This window comes from Podarcis vaucheri (assembly GCF_965113315.1).
Source record: "Podarcis vaucheri genome assembly, chromosome: 3".
Classification (NCBI taxonomy): domain Eukaryota; kingdom Metazoa; phylum Chordata; class Lepidosauria; order Squamata; family Lacertidae; genus Podarcis; species Podarcis vaucheri.
In genome coordinates this window covers 19,078,891-19,094,336 of record NC_138761.1, presented here as the reverse complement: position 1 = coordinate 19,094,336, position 15,446 = coordinate 19,078,891, and the positions used below count along the sequence as shown (strand labels likewise).

At 44.1% G+C, this 15,446-nt stretch overlaps 1 protein-coding gene across 12 annotated transcripts in view; it reads left to right on the top strand.

The window, feature by feature from the left end:
* The window catches only part of LOC309529624 (uncharacterized protein), a 304,631-nt gene that overhangs the window by 101,526 nt on the left and 187,659 nt on the right, over positions 1 to 15,446 (top strand). The window lies entirely within an intron of this gene.

The window sequence follows — 15,446 nt, the reverse complement described above, 5'->3', positions numbered from 1 at the left end:
GTTCTGCTTTAGTTTTGGGTACTGAAAGTGAAGAATATAAATGGTCCGAGTGAAGGAATAAGAAAATAAATGGTGTGAAATTGGGTGCGTCATGGAAGTGTAGGCAAAGTGAAGCTTTGGTGCATCAAAATAAACATCTTTTAGAATCTCAAGCATTCTTATTTTAAGGTCTTCATAGAAACGTCTTGCTCTTCTGCTCTTTCATGATTTTTAATTCTGCCAGCAGCCCAAATTTCAGCAGACTCAAATAAATTTTGCTACTTCAAGTGCGAAGAGTTTAGAAGCCAAGAGTAAAGGGTTTTGTGTGTGTATGTGTGTGATGTTTTTTTTTTTTTTTTTGTAGCATACACCTTTGCTTCATGGTGGGTTATTTATCTTGGACAGAAATGCGGCAGCTGTTATAGGTCAAAATCATCGTAATGAGTTAATGATCTTCTCCGCTTTTTCTCTGCTGAGAAAAAACTTGGTTCCATCTGAAATTTTGCACTTGAGCTCCCTGGCTACCAGGAATGAGGTTGAAGTGTTTTCTTTTGTAGCAGCAGTAGAACAAAGTCATTAAGCTAGTCGCCATTCATCACATCTTGTTGCAGTCAATTCCTTAAGTTAAATATGCAATAGTTTCCTTTCCTTAGCCATCCTAAAACAGCCCAGTAAAACACAGTCATACACGTGTTTTAATTCATATGTTAAATTGTATTTGTTAAATTTGTATACCATCCATCTTCCAAAGGACTCTACGGTAACATGATCATGTGAAATAGTGTGCACTTTCTCCAGTTTGGAGATTGAGTAGCGATTAATCTATTATTTTAGAAATAATAGCATAGGGTTTTAATGAATGTGGGTCTCCTTTAGGTCAGGAGTTGGCAACTTTAAGTATATGGGGGCTCCCAGGCTGTCACTGTTTGGGGGCAGGATGCAGTCACAAACTTACAAATTTAGGTTGTGCAATGAAAGCTGAACAGAGCTCTTGTACAACAACAAACCCATTGACTTTTTACAGTAAGGAAAGTGACAGGACAGTTTGAGATAACAGTTGCTTGATGTAATGGCCTAGGATCTGCCCTGAAAACAAATTGATAAATAGCTGGCATTATCTAAACTCTGCGCAAAGTTTGTGCAAACAAATGAGGATGAACGCTCGACAAACAGGTCATCTGGAATCGGCCTGAGCCTCTGGGGATTCAAAAGGTCAGGTGGTTGGTTGTAGTTGTCATTTCAGCTGCGTAGGCTTCACCGTGGAGCAGGAAATTCCACACAGATTCCTGTAAGACATCAGGAAGTCTTTGAGTGAATGTGTTACTATAACATTTTCCTGTTGTCGCCCTCCTTGTCCATGAGAGTGGGTGGGGTAGTCAGCATACTGCCCTCCAAATGTTTGTTTCCTCCAACTACCAGCAGGTTCAACCAGCAGAAATGTTGTTGGTCAGGGATAATGGAAGCTGTAGTCTGGCAAAATCTGGAGAGCACCCACAATAGCTACCGCTGTGTTGGACAAATGATCCTGCTTTATACTGAGAGTGGATCTCACTTCCCTATATGGGGGACAATGGGCATTTTAACATTGAAGCTAGGTCACTGAAGACATCTCTTTCTGCGCAGTACTTGAATAGGTCCATGAATGGTCTTTTGTATACTACATATTGATTCATCTTGCAGCAACGTTCTCATAAATCAGTTGAGGCCACTGAACGTGCCCTTAGGCAGCTAGAAGTCAGAAATAGAGACCAGTTTGGGGGGGGGACGACAGCTGAACTTTTCCTGGATTTTCAATTTCAGGCTGTAGATAAAGAGTTGCTGCTGGAATGAAAATACAGTGGTACCTCGCAAGACGAATGCCTCGCAAGACGAAAAACGCGCAAGACGAGTTTTCCGTTTTTTGAGTCGTTCCGCAAGACGAATTTCTCTATGGGCTTGCTTTGCAAGATGAAACGACTTGCGAGTTCTTGCGAGTTTGTTTCCTTTTTCTTAAAGCCACTAAGCCGTTAATAGCCACTAAGCTGCTAAGCCATTAATAGTTGCTAAGCCACTAATAGCCGCTAAGCCGCTAATAGCCGTGCTTCGCAAGACGAAAAAACCGCAAGACGAAGAGACTCGCGGAACGGATTAATTTCGTCTTGCGAGGCACCACTGTAAATGACAAAAATGGAGGAGACCTGAGTTGTATGAGTAAATGTTTGTAACTACCTAAAGCAGAGTTTCCCAGAACTGGGTCTCCAGCTGGTTTTGGACTACAATTCCCATCATGCCTGACCACTGGTCCTGCCAGCTAGGGATGATGGGAATTGTAGTCCAAAAACAGCTGGAGACCCAAGTTTGGGAAGCACTGTCCTAGAAAGTTCCACTCCGCCCCCCCCCCCACATTGGCATTTTGTGTGATGTGGTCTTGAGTAATAGCACCATTTTAGCATTTGTAGATAGACCATTTCCCCACAGCACCATTTTAGCATTTGTAAATGGACCACAAGATGTAGTGATGGCCTCCAACTTGGGTGGATTTAAAAGAGGGTTAGACATATTAAGGGAGGGCAAGGCTATTGAAGTCTACTACTCACAGTGGCTGTGTTGGAGGCCTCTGAAAATCCAGTTTCTGGGAATCAGAAGCAGGGAGGGCACTGCTGTACGCAAATCCTTCTTGTGGGCTTCCCAGAGGCTGTGGCACCAGCTTGAACAAAATATTTTTTTGAGGGAGCCACATCACACTCCCTCTGAGCTGGGGACTGGTCTGGCATGCCCTCAGGAAGGCACAGTGAGTGCAGGCGTTCTGTCACATGCCTCTCGCCATCCAGGTGCCGGCCTCTCCTACGCCCGAAGCCCACTGGCCAGGAAGAAGAAGAAGAAGAAGAAGAGTTTGGATTTGATATCCGGCTTTATCACTACCTGAAGGAGTCTCAAAGCGGCTAACATTCTCCTTTCCCTTCCTCCCCCACAACAAACACTCTGTGAGGTGAGTGGGGCTGAGAGACTTCACAGAAGTGTGACTGGCCCAAGGTCACCCAGCAGCGGCATGTGGAGGAGCGGAGACGCGAACCCGGTTCCCCAGATTACGAGTCTACTGCTCTTCACCACTACACCACACTGGCTCTCAGTGTGCTCTCTCAGGAGTGCTCAGTGGTACCCGGGCTGGCACCGTGGTAGTTTGGGAGTTATCCCAGAGGGAGCCGCTGTCCCTGCTGCAGGAATGCGCCACCTCCGCTGGCTCGCCGGTCCTTGCCAAGCTATACCTGGAGCTGAGCTGCTCCATGCCAAGCTACACAGAGGGAGGAAGCACAGGAAGGAGAGATGGGTAGCCAGACCGGGGGGGGGGCAGACCTTCCCCCTTGTTCCTCCTGGAGACAAGCTGGAAACAGAGGGCACTGACAGCCCCCGGGGGAGGCAGCAGACCGAGGAAGACAGGTGGGTGGGGGGAGAAAATATTGAGGGAATTGTGCCCCCAGAAAAAAAATATTGGGGGGTCCCAAGGGGCCACCCCCCCTTGAGTTGGTGCCTATGCCCAAAGGCCTCTAATTTTGTCACTGTAAGGACAGGATGTTGCACTACATGGGCCTTTGACATGATCCAGTTCTTATGATCTCAGTAAGGCTGTTATTGAATATTTAAGCCCTGCTTTTGGGGTTTCAGGAATTTAAATTAGTCATGCCAAGAATGACCAACTTGCTATGTTAATGGGACCTGGGATTTATTATATTGCTGGGGTTGACTGAGAAGGCCGGGTTCCTCCTCTCCATCCTTGCCTGAGTCAACTCAGTTGTTTTTGTTGTTTTTTTAAAAAAATCTTCAAAGTTAATCCACAGGTGGTGGGAACTCTGAGTTACGCAATGTGACCAAAAGCCAAGCGATGAGGTTAGGCACTCTGTAACCAACTGGTCCGTTCATTTATAGCTTCTGTAGAAAAGCAAAACGTGGCAGTGTTCCTTCCCTACCCAAACAGTAAAAACCGATGAGCCATTGCACCAGGCTTGAAGCTACAGCTGTGGGAAGCATCAAAAGCTTTTACCACTTGAAAGTTCTTGAAGCACTACCCAAGGAAAAGGTTGCAGGCAAGAGCTAGGTGCCGGATAAGATCCACAAGTGATAAGGGCCAGCTGTTTTTTTTAAAACTGGTAGAATTGGCATCTTTCGAAATTTAAAAAAATGGGCTTTCAGTGGAGAAAGTTGTCCTAACATTATGGGAGAGGAGCATTACTTAAATATAATTTCAAACAAACAAACAACAACAACAATAAGCTGACCCTCTGAAATCTGTGTGACTTAAAGTATTATGGGTCATGGATCTTGTGTGGCTAACAAGACAGTCCTAACCATGTCTTCTCAGAAATAAATTCCACTGGATTCAGTGGAGTTTATTCCCAGATTAGGGTAGTTAGGATTACAGCAGCTTAAGTCTAAATCCAACCCTTGGACTGTACTATTTTTTGGTCAGATTTTTCACTGAAAAAATCAACTAAATGATTAATTTTGCCTATTGATTGTGCAGCAGAATTTCGGGCTTGACCCAGGAGTGGAGCTGCGGCTGGTGGTGTTGGGCCGACTCAGGCTCCAATGAGGTTGCACCCCCTCAAAAAAATGCACCCGGGGCCACTGCCCCCCCCCCCCGCCCCCATACTATACTACTGGTGTGCAGAATGTCCCGTATAATTCCACCCCTAATGCATAATTACTTTGTCAGTAACATGTTTCAGAATGCACTCGCACAAAACTGGAGGGCCCTCACCTGAGACGGTGCTCCAAAAAGAGAAGAGAAAAGGGAGCTTCTGACTTAAAACAGTCGCATGAAATGTGCTCCAGACTTAATATGCCCTCATTTTACTAACTGCCGCCGATTCTCCCCCCTGCATTTCTGTAAAATTGTAGCTATCACATGTACTCAAATTTGTGAAGTTGTTTGTCTCTCAGCATCCCCAAACCCCCGGCAGTAGGTTGTCCCGCAAGTAGATTAAGGAAGAATGAAAAAGTTACTATCTGATTTGCCGCAGAAATCACATTGACTCATTTGGTGCCTCTCGGGTCCTCCGGTATACAAATTCGATCAATAAGTAAAAGAAAGAAAGAAAGAAAGAAAGAAAGAAAGAAAGAAAGAAAGAGGCAGTATAACCCCGACTGCTAAATGCTGGGGGTCATGAGGGAGAACTGTTGTGGAATCAGTGTCTTGCTTCTGCATTTCCTTGGAGGCATGTGATTCCTGTTAGGAACAGGATGGTGATAAATGGAAGGGCTGTAGGTCAGTGGCAGGGAGCCTGCTTTGTGCAGGCAACCCCTGTTTTAGGCATGACCGATATGTGCAATCATGCACAGCTCCAAGCCCGGAAGGGACCCAGAAACATCATAAAAGACGTCACTAACATGGTGGACAGCATCTTAAAAAGCAGAGACATCACCTTGCCAACAAAGGTCCGTATAGTTAAAGCTATGGTTTTCCCAGTAGTGATGTATGGAAGTGAGAGCTGGACCATAAAGAAGGCTGATCGCCGAAGAATTGATGCTTTTGAATTATGGTGCTGGAGGAGACTCTTGAGAGTCCCATGGACTGCAAGAAGATCAAACCTATCCATTCTTAAGGAAATTAGCCCTGAGTGCTCACTGGAAGGGCAGATCGTGAAGCTGAGGCTCCAATACTTTGGCCACCTCATGAGAAGGGAAGACTACCTGGAAAAGACCCTGATGTTGGGAAAGATGGAGGGCACAAGGAGAAGGGGACGACAGAGGATGAGATGGTTGGACAGTGTTCTCGAAGCTACCAGCATGAGTTTGACCAAAGTGCGGGAGGCAGTGGAAGACAGGAGTGCCTGGCATGCTCTGGTCCATGGAGTCACGAAGAGTTGGACACGACTTAAATGATTAAACAACAACAACAACAGGATGAAATGGGATGTTTTGATAGCACACCATTGCACACCCGGAACTTACCCCCCCCCCACACAAATTGTGGGTTGCTGGTATGCAGAAGACCCCAGGTTGAATCCCTGGGACCTCCAGGTAGGACAAGCAGGGCCCATTGGTCTGCCTTGGCATAAGGGAGCTTCCTATGACACTGTTACACACCAGTGGCGTAGCGTAGGGGGTGCAGGGGGGGCGGGCCGTACCGGGCGCAACATCCGGGGGTTAGGGTTAGGGGGCGCAAATCCACGGGTTAGGGGGCGCAAATCCACGGGTTAGGGGGCGCAAATCCACGGGTTAGGAGGCGCAAATCCACGGGTTAGGAGGCCTTGCCCTGGGTGCTGACAACCCACGCTACGCCACTCAATGAGATTCCAGAGGTTGCAGGCATGCTTCAACTCAGGGCCTGTGATTCCTTTAAGGCACAGCAGAGACTGTGGTGTCTTTACGATATATGGTTTATTTGCACATATCTGAGCCGACTGTGGAGAGGTTCTCAGCATCACACACTCCAAGAGGGTTTCTTGTTTCTCTCACAGGTACAGCCGCTCTCTTTCCCTCATAGCTGCCATGTTGGAGCCAAAGCTGCCAGCCCACTTTCTCTCCCCCCCCCCCCACTTCCTGCTTACCAAACTGCTTGCAAAAAAACCCAAACCCGCTAATTTTCCTCTTGCTTAAACCACCCCCCACTGCCAGTTCTGCCAAACTCCACCCTTAACTCTCCTTTTTGTCTTTCTAACTAGCAGACTGTTGAGGGAAGGAGTGCATTTGCCTTCATTGTCACCCTAATGACCCATCTTCATGGGTGATTTCCAGGACACAGGAAGCCATGCTTTTAACATGCTAAATCCAAGGGTTCAGTCTTTTTCACACTAGCCTTAAATCCCCAAACCTTGATCAGTACTAACTTTGATTGGACCCAGGAATTTAGGGCGATCTGTCCCCCCCAAGCAAACCCATAACAATACTTTGCTGGCCCATCGGAGATCTTTTTATATTGGGCCAAATTATACAGTGGTAACAGACAGTGGTGTATGTTTCAACGCAGGACTTACCCCAGCCACATGGAAAAGGGGCAGGGGAGGGAGTGGAGAGTCAGATTTTAAAAGCAACCTTTGAAATGCACAATGTTTTCGCCACTTGCAACATGTGTATCCAGTCATCCCTTCTTTTGGGGCCACTTTCAGAGTTTGAACTCTTACATTCTACTTTCTTAGGACTGAAATGAACCTCCCGCCCTAGCCCTAAAATGTAGATATGCCCTGTAAGTGGCTTATCTACATTTGAAAGGTATTTTGGAGGCAGGAATACATTTGAAAGGTATTTTGGAGGCAGGAATAGGGCATGTCTCCCACCTGAAAGATACTGCTACTTGGTGCTGTGGCTGCAGTTTTCCCCCCTTTCCCTTCCCTGGTTTAAAACCTTTCTGCCTATTCTGCCACCAACACTTTCAGCCAACGGCTTTCAATACATAGACAGCAGCAAAGAAACAAAATTTGTTGCACCAGATGCTTCTTTGTCTTAGTAGAAACAGTTCCAGCCAAAAGTCTGTAGGGGGTGTTATTAATAAAGGAATCATGTTAGAGAGCTGCTGCTTAAGTTTTAAATTCTGTTACGTTTTAGGCTGTTGGAGTTATAAAAGCGGCTGCCTGCATAATATTTACAGCAGCTTTGCACTAGCACATCTCGGGGAGCAGCTTGTATCTATATTAAATTTTTAATTTTCATTTCCAGTTTGTTCTTAGAGGGATTGCACGGGGTTTTCATGGTTTTTCTTGAAAGAGGCACGCTGATAGTTTGCACTAACAGCAAGTGTTAGTTAGTGCCTGGATTGTAGGTATCTCATACATGGGATTGTCAACATGCCAGCTATCTGAGAAAGCACTATGATAACGGGACAAGTATAGTATCTGGAAGTACTTCACCCAGACGTGCATTGATAGGTAGGCCTGTTTTGTAGAAAACTGCATCTTCATAGGGTCAAAAACTTTTTAAAAAACATCTGATTGCACTGGGAGGTTTTAATTCACCAGTTGCGCATTTAACATTCTTATTAAAGCTTGCATCTTGATTCATCTGAATTTTTGTTGGAGCTGAATTCTGCTGGTGTTTTGCTGGATTGGACAAAAAAAATATTTTCTGTTTACTGCTCTCATTACAGTATAGTGTTGCTGTTGGTTCTATAGTAGTTGTAAGTAGTTGAGTATGTAACTTGTGAACCCACTATTGAGTGGAGTGATTTAAGAAAGGGGATGTACAGTATAAACAAACTTTCCTTCGCATAAACACCCCAGTTTATTTTAATTTTTTGTTTGTTTGTTTGTTTACCTTTGTCCTTTGGGCAGAATGTAACATAGAAGCCAGGGAGAGAACAACTCAAAATTCAAACACTGAGAAATGCTATCATTATTTGGTAATACATTTTTATTTTGAAGCCTGCCATTCCTGTTGCCTCTTAAAATTATTGAACAAAAGGACAAGGAAGGGAATCATAACTCAGTGACTCAGCTGCTGCCAGTCAACGCAGACAATTCTGGGAAGATAAATAACCTGGTCTGGTTTAAGGCTGCTTCCTATGTTCTTAAGAAATTAGCTCAATTCAGGCACCATTGTTTAGAACCATAGTAGAACCATTGAACTTTGAATTGTACAACTAAAAAACCATGGTATAAAACTGCTTGTCTGCTGTCACCTCATGTAGTTTCTGTACTTAGCTTTAGCAATATATAGTTTGCTGGTCAATCCCAGACCAAATCATGCCAACTGCTGTTAAGGTTTCTTAACTATGCTTTGACACGATGTCTGAATTGAGCCCTTCTCTTCTTTATGAATATATTACGTGTTCATACCTTTGCTGCACTATTTGTGGGATATAACCAACATGCTTAAGTCTAAGTAATGCAGGCTTTGCACGGTAACTTCTTACCTTGGAAGGAAATGGGTATTCAAGCCTGTTGGGTTTGGGGGTTTTTTTTTTTGTTAAGTTTATTGATCTTCAGTGTATAAACACAATTAAAAAGAGTTCCCCCCATCTTAACTTACCCCCCAATCAAGCCTATTGTTCAACCCACAGTCTAATTTGATAAAAAATACATGTACTGTTTTATAAGTCAAATCATAGCAATCCATCCTGATGAATGGGATGAAGGTGTGAGATAGATCACTGTCATTTGCATTGTGTGTGGAACGGGGAATCATTGCGACTTCTGCTTTTATGGCATGTTTGCCGACAGTCTTGCTCCATTCATGCCCACGTTCCTAAGTCTATTCTCACTATAATTATGGAGCTTTAGTTCAGGATTTGCTGTATTGTAGATGAATGTTTTTGAGAAGTGCTAACTGTTAGCGGAGTGCCATAAAATATCAGCTTCGTCATGTGATTTTGACTTTGCAATTATCCTGCCTCCTAAGCTGTGTAAACAGAACGTTAGTTCTGGGCGGTGCCCACAATGTCTGGTACGGCATGTTTTCTTCATTGCTAGAACTCGAAGGTCTTGAGCTCCTGGGGTTCTTTTAGGGACAAAGTTCAGGCAGGGGATTTTGAACCTTTGGAAGCCAAGGTTGGCTAAAGTCAAAGCTTGGTCAATTCTCTTCTCTTTGTACACACATGTCCTCAAAATTCCCCACCCTAAAAAAACAACCAGAGGGACCTTTTCTCCAGCAGGAGGAGAAATTTTATAATAATTTGTCAGGATGTAGCTCACCATGAGTATAGATAGGAGCATAGCTGCTTTCTTTTTTCCCTAAGGTCTTGCTTTGTTTTGTTTCCTCACCACACCTGTAACTCTGTAGGTAACCTGGCCACCCTTTTGCATCCTCCACAATTCCCTGTGCTTAGCATCATTCCAGGGCATTGTGGAAGGAAATTGGAAGCTGCTACAAAAATAAATTAAAATATATGGTGGGGGATATTGGGAGAAAATTCTGCTAAGTGGTTATCTTTTTCAAGGGAAGTGGGAACAAGAAACACTTCTGAAATTTTCTCAGAAAGGTAATTTATGAGAAAGTGTGGTTGGGGGCTTGCTGAAGAGGATGGAATGCATCAGGATGTTAGGACATTTTATATATATTGCAGCATGGGATGTGAGAGGTCACCAGGTCTCATGCCGGCAAGATCCCTGAAGGGCCTCAGACAAGCCACTATCTCTCAGTCTCTGCCCTACATCTACAATGTGGGACAAATAGCGCTAGGTGGCCTGGTTATCAGGAATACACTGATAAGGTATACAAAGCACTTTGAACCCTGAAAGCACTATTTAAAGTGCTTTCATGTTTCTTATTTATTAATTCACATAACCTAGGAACCACAAAAGGATATGGAAACACGTAGAGCACAGAATCCTTGCTCAAAGCCCACAGAAGTAATACAAAGCCATGACTTGACTGCATATGTACCTACATTGCATGGGCGTAGCCAAGAGCAGGCAGGGAGGGGCAGCTGTCCCCCCATCAACAAAATTCATAGCTAACTGAGGTTCTGCCCCCCACTAACAAAAATCCTGGCTACACCCATGGTACACCCACAGTCTCTCCGGTCAAGTTCCAGGTTGACTTCGCACTTACAAATCTCCTTTTCCTGCTGCTTTTCTTGGTGGCTTTGAATGTTAAAATAGCAGGGGAAAGCATTCAGGGAGGAAACTTGCCTATCTTCTGCCGTGCAGATGGTTTTAAGTTTGGGCTTGAAATCCTCATTTTGGAGGTCCTCCTAACAAAACGCCACTATAACACTGGATCCCAGATGCTGGGAGTCTCTCTTTAACTACTGGCCTTGAGGCAGCAGAGTTGCCACACTAGCTCTCGTTGCAAAATGGAGGTGTGTTTACACAAAAACTAAAGAGCCTAGAGTAGCAACGGGCTTCCTGAAGAACATATGTGCCTCCTTGAGCCTCCCATATGGAGAGAGTGCATCTGATAAATAGAGTAAATAATATTCTTGCACATGCCTTCAAGGCATGTGTTGCAATATTCCACAGGAAGGAGTGACCTGTCTGCTTCATTTCCTTTCATGAATCATGACGGCAGAATGATGATTCTCACCAGTGGTAAAGCAAGACGCTCTTGCTATCTCCCTTTCACTGGGAGTGTTTTCACTTATTTTTCTTTCTCACCCCTACTCATTGCAAAACACTGGTCTTACCCACATATACGAGAGTAAAGCTTTCTTTGGCGGCTCATTTCATTTTCTTCTGCTTCACTTTTTTGGGGGGGTTTGCATGAGCTGGGTCTTTCCTGCACGTGAATGAAGATTTGAAGTTCCGACCAGCTGAGGGCATTACTATTGCACCAGTTTTTGAAAAGGGGCATGTATTAATTGCTCACTTCAACATGCAGCATGTGTGTGAGCTGAGATTCTATAAATTGCATATTTAACCAACCTGTAGGCATAGCTTACTCTGTCCTCAGGACGCGGGGCTTTGGCTATGGAGAGCTCCTTCAGAATATTTCAGCCCCTTCCCAGAGTTCCTAGCTTTTTTAAAAAAAACAAAAACCACAACACCCAGTAAGCATTTTTATTTATGCATATTTAAGGGAAAACATCCAAGCAAAATTCTGTTCAGTTTCTCAATAAGAAGTAAACTTGGTCCTAACTTCCACTGTGCTGACAAGAAGTATAAAGAACCTGGGATAAAAAGCTAGCTTTCATTTTATTAATGGAATGAAATAACATTGATTAAAGCATGCATTTAGACGTTTACCTACATGCATTTATTTCCCACCACCCTCCAGGGCTGAGGACCCCACCACAACAGTGGTAGGCCCTGCTGAATCAGACCAGAGGCCTATCTAGTGTTCAGCCAGGTGGCTATAGAAATCAGTGCACTTGTGATTCCCAGCAACAAGCATACAGAGGCATACTACCTTTGACCTAGGTTGTCATGACTGGTAGCCATTTATATCCTCTGCGAATTTGTCTGTTACTCTTTTAAAGCCATCCAAGTTGTTGCCCATCACTTCAGCTTAGTGAATTTCATGTCCTGGCTCTTTCAACATTCAGCTCCCATGTTTGCCCCTGTGCTCTAGCATTGTGAAAAAGGTATAAACAGTTTCCCTACATGGGTGTAGCTAGATCAAGTAAAACAGTTGTTGTTGTTGTTGTTGTTGTTGTTGTTGTTGTTGTTGTTTAGTCGTGTCCGACTCTTCGTGACTCCATGGACCAGAGCATGCCAGGCACTCCTGTCTTCCACTGCCTCCCGCAGTTTGGTCAAACTCATGCTGGTAGCTTCGAGAACACTGTCCAACCATCTCATCCTCTGTCATCCCCTTCTCCCTGTGCCCTCCATCTTTCCCAACATCAGGGTCTTTTCCAGGGAGTCTTCTCTTCTCATGAGGTGGCCAAAGTATTGGAGCCTCAGTTTCAGGATCTGTCCTTCCAGTGAGCACTCAGGGCTGATTTCCTTCAGAATGGAAATAAAACAAATAGAACGGAAATAGAAAAGAGAATGGAAAGTAAAACAATAGAAATACTTAACTAACTGACCAATCACTTCGGTTTAGCACGCCCTAACAAATGCCCACCAAGTCTTGCCTTCTCTAACAAAAATCCTGACTACGCCCACGTTTCCCTATTCTTTTAACCGCTCTGCGAGCGATTCGGTGTCATCAGCAAATGTGGTTACCTCACTGCTCACCCACAAGTCTAGATCATTTACCTTGCCCACAACATGCTTGCTGTGGCATATACACCCGTGTAGACCACTCAAGGACCCAATCACATACACACTAGTAAAAAAAAGCTGCAATAATTTACAAAGTTTTCTTCCAGAGTAACGCATGGTAGGGTGATGCTAAATTGTACGTAAATAGCATAAAAAACAACAGCAAAACTGTAAAATGCTTTGTAGATTGAAAAGCCCCAGAGATGCAACAAAATAATAATTTTGAAACACTGGGAGGTCTGGCTGTAGAAAGAGGGTGCTTCTTTTAAAGTACAGGCGCTCTGATCTCAAAACTCGACCCCACTCCGCTGCTCATTACAATATTAATCTTTTTTAAATCACATTTTTTTGGAAGTTTTCTGCTACCTTTTTTCTGGTGGTTTACGTAATGTGAACCCTACAGCAAGAGCACAGAGTATCCACAGGCTTCCTGAAGGGGGAAAATTCAAGATGCTGTTATCTAGTGAACATTGTTCCTATTTTCCTATTTCATTGCTTTAAATAATTTTAAACTGGTTTTAGCACTAGCAACTTATCATTAGCTTTGGCGTGTAATGCCTTTGAATTTGTGTGGGTGTGTGCAGACATTTGTACCTGAAAGTGAGTTCTCTGTAACTTGAAAAGCAACACTCCCAACAACAGTATTGCCTCATTGTGTGGTTTGGCTTTTGTTCTGCGTCAGGAACCTGACTGCTACATCTCTCTGGCCCATTTGAGGAGCCCATAAAGTAAAATGCAAATTAAATGTTAAGTATCTACCAAGAATACAGTCCTTGACATCTTTCTTTTAACATTAACATTATTTTAACAGTATTATGTTGTAAATTCAATTGGAAAGATCTAGAGCTGCCCTAGGACAGACATGTGTTTGTTTTCGCAACAATCAAGGATCCAAATTTTATTTCTTAAAAAAACTTGATAGCAGGCCCTTTAAAACCCACACTTATCCACACTTACAGTTTGCCCCTTTCTTACCAGGCACAAGTCTGCACTCTAAAGCTCCATGTCCAAGTATTTGCTGCTTTTTTTCTTTTTCTTTTTTTGCTGCAGATATTTCCCTGCAAAAACCCATTCTTTGGCACCAAACAGGAGCAAACGTTTATTTGGGTTTTCCGCATATTGCTGTTTGCTCCAATTGAACTTTAAAGAACTGGCTTTCACAGGGAAAGCTCTGGCGGGGGGTGCGAGGTTGGAGGAGCTGGGAAGGCATTCAAGACATGGAGATTTAAAATACAGACCTGTGCCTGGAAAGAGCGGAGGAAATGTGAGTGTGGATAAACCCATAGATTTAGATATGCATAATACTGACTGCAATAATAATTACTGCTAATGTGTGTCTTTTGTTGTTCCAAACAACAGAGCTCCAAACAATCTAGATTGATTGTTGTAAATACTACCATGTATATAATTTTTTAGTGTACTGTATTTTAAATATCGTGCTGGGAGTACTATTTTCTGTCACTTTGTCTTACTGTCAACTTTTCATATAGGGCAGTTTTTGTACTGTACTTGTGCCTTTATGCCTGGCACAAAACAACTGTGTGGTCAGAGTATTTTTTTGGCAGATGTTATTATAACTGTTGCCCTTTGTTTTGTGGTGTGGATGTGCAATACAGCTAGTATGAGGTTATGTGGTGTGTGCATTTTCAGAAGCGCTTCACTTTCTGGAAAGAGTATAGGTGGTTTGCTTTATAGCAAAAACTTTTAAGGCAGCTATGGCACGGATGAAATACAAAGTTTGTGCAGAGATTTCCCATATACCTTTAAATTAGAAGCTGAACTGGGAGATAAGGAAGCTGTGGTTTTCCCCACACACATTTCCCTTACCCACTGCCGACCCCAGTCAAGACTTGCTTTCACCAGTAAACAGAAAGGAGTGAGGGGCAGGGCATAATGGGTCAGAGAAGCCACAGATTGCTTCAGCTGCTGATTCATCGGTGAATTTAATGAAAAAACTCCAAATTGCAATGCAGCAGTCTGTTTGCAGAAGGGAGCATCTGATTACCATTTTGACAAAACTGCTAAAATTTAATATAAGTGATGTATTTTATTGTAACAGATTGAGATTGAATCCTGACAAGACAGAAGTACTGTTTTTGGGGGACAGGAGGCGGACAGGTGTGGAGGATTCCCTGGTCCTGAATGGGGTAACTGTGCCCCTGAAGGACCAGGTGCGCAGCCTGGGAGTCATTTTGGACTCACAGCTGTCCATGGAGGCACAGGTCAAATCCGTGTCCAGGGCAGCTGTTTACCAGCTCCATCTGGTACGTAGGCTGAGACCCTATCTGCCTGCGGACTGCCTCGCCAGAGTGGTGCATGCTCTGGTTATCTCCCGCTTGGACTACTGCAATGCGCTCTACGTGGGGCTACCTTTGAAGGTGACCCGGAAACTACAACTAATCCAGAACGCAGCAGCCAGACTGGTGACTGGGAGCGGCCGCCAAGACCATCTAACACCGGTCTTGAAAGACCTACATTGGCTCCCAGTACGTTTCCGAGCACAATTCAAAGTGCTGGTGCTGACCTTTAAAGCCCTAAACGGCCCTGGTCCAGTATACCTGAAGGAGCGTCTCCACCCCATCATTCTACCCGGACACTGAAGTCCAGCACTGAGGGCCTTCTGGCGGTTCCCTCACTGCGAGAAGCCAAGTTACAGGGAACCAGGCAGAGGGCCTTCTCGGTAGTGGCGCCCGCCCTGTGGAACGCCCTCCCACCAGATGTCAAAGAGAACAACAACTACCAGACTTTTAGAAGACATCTGAAGGCAGCCCTGTTTAGGGAAGCTTTTAATGTTTGATGTATCACAGTATTTTAATATTCTTTTGGAAGCCGACCAGAGTGGCTGGGGAAGCCCAGCCAGATGGGCGGGGTATAAATAATATATTATTATTATTATTATTATTATTATTATTA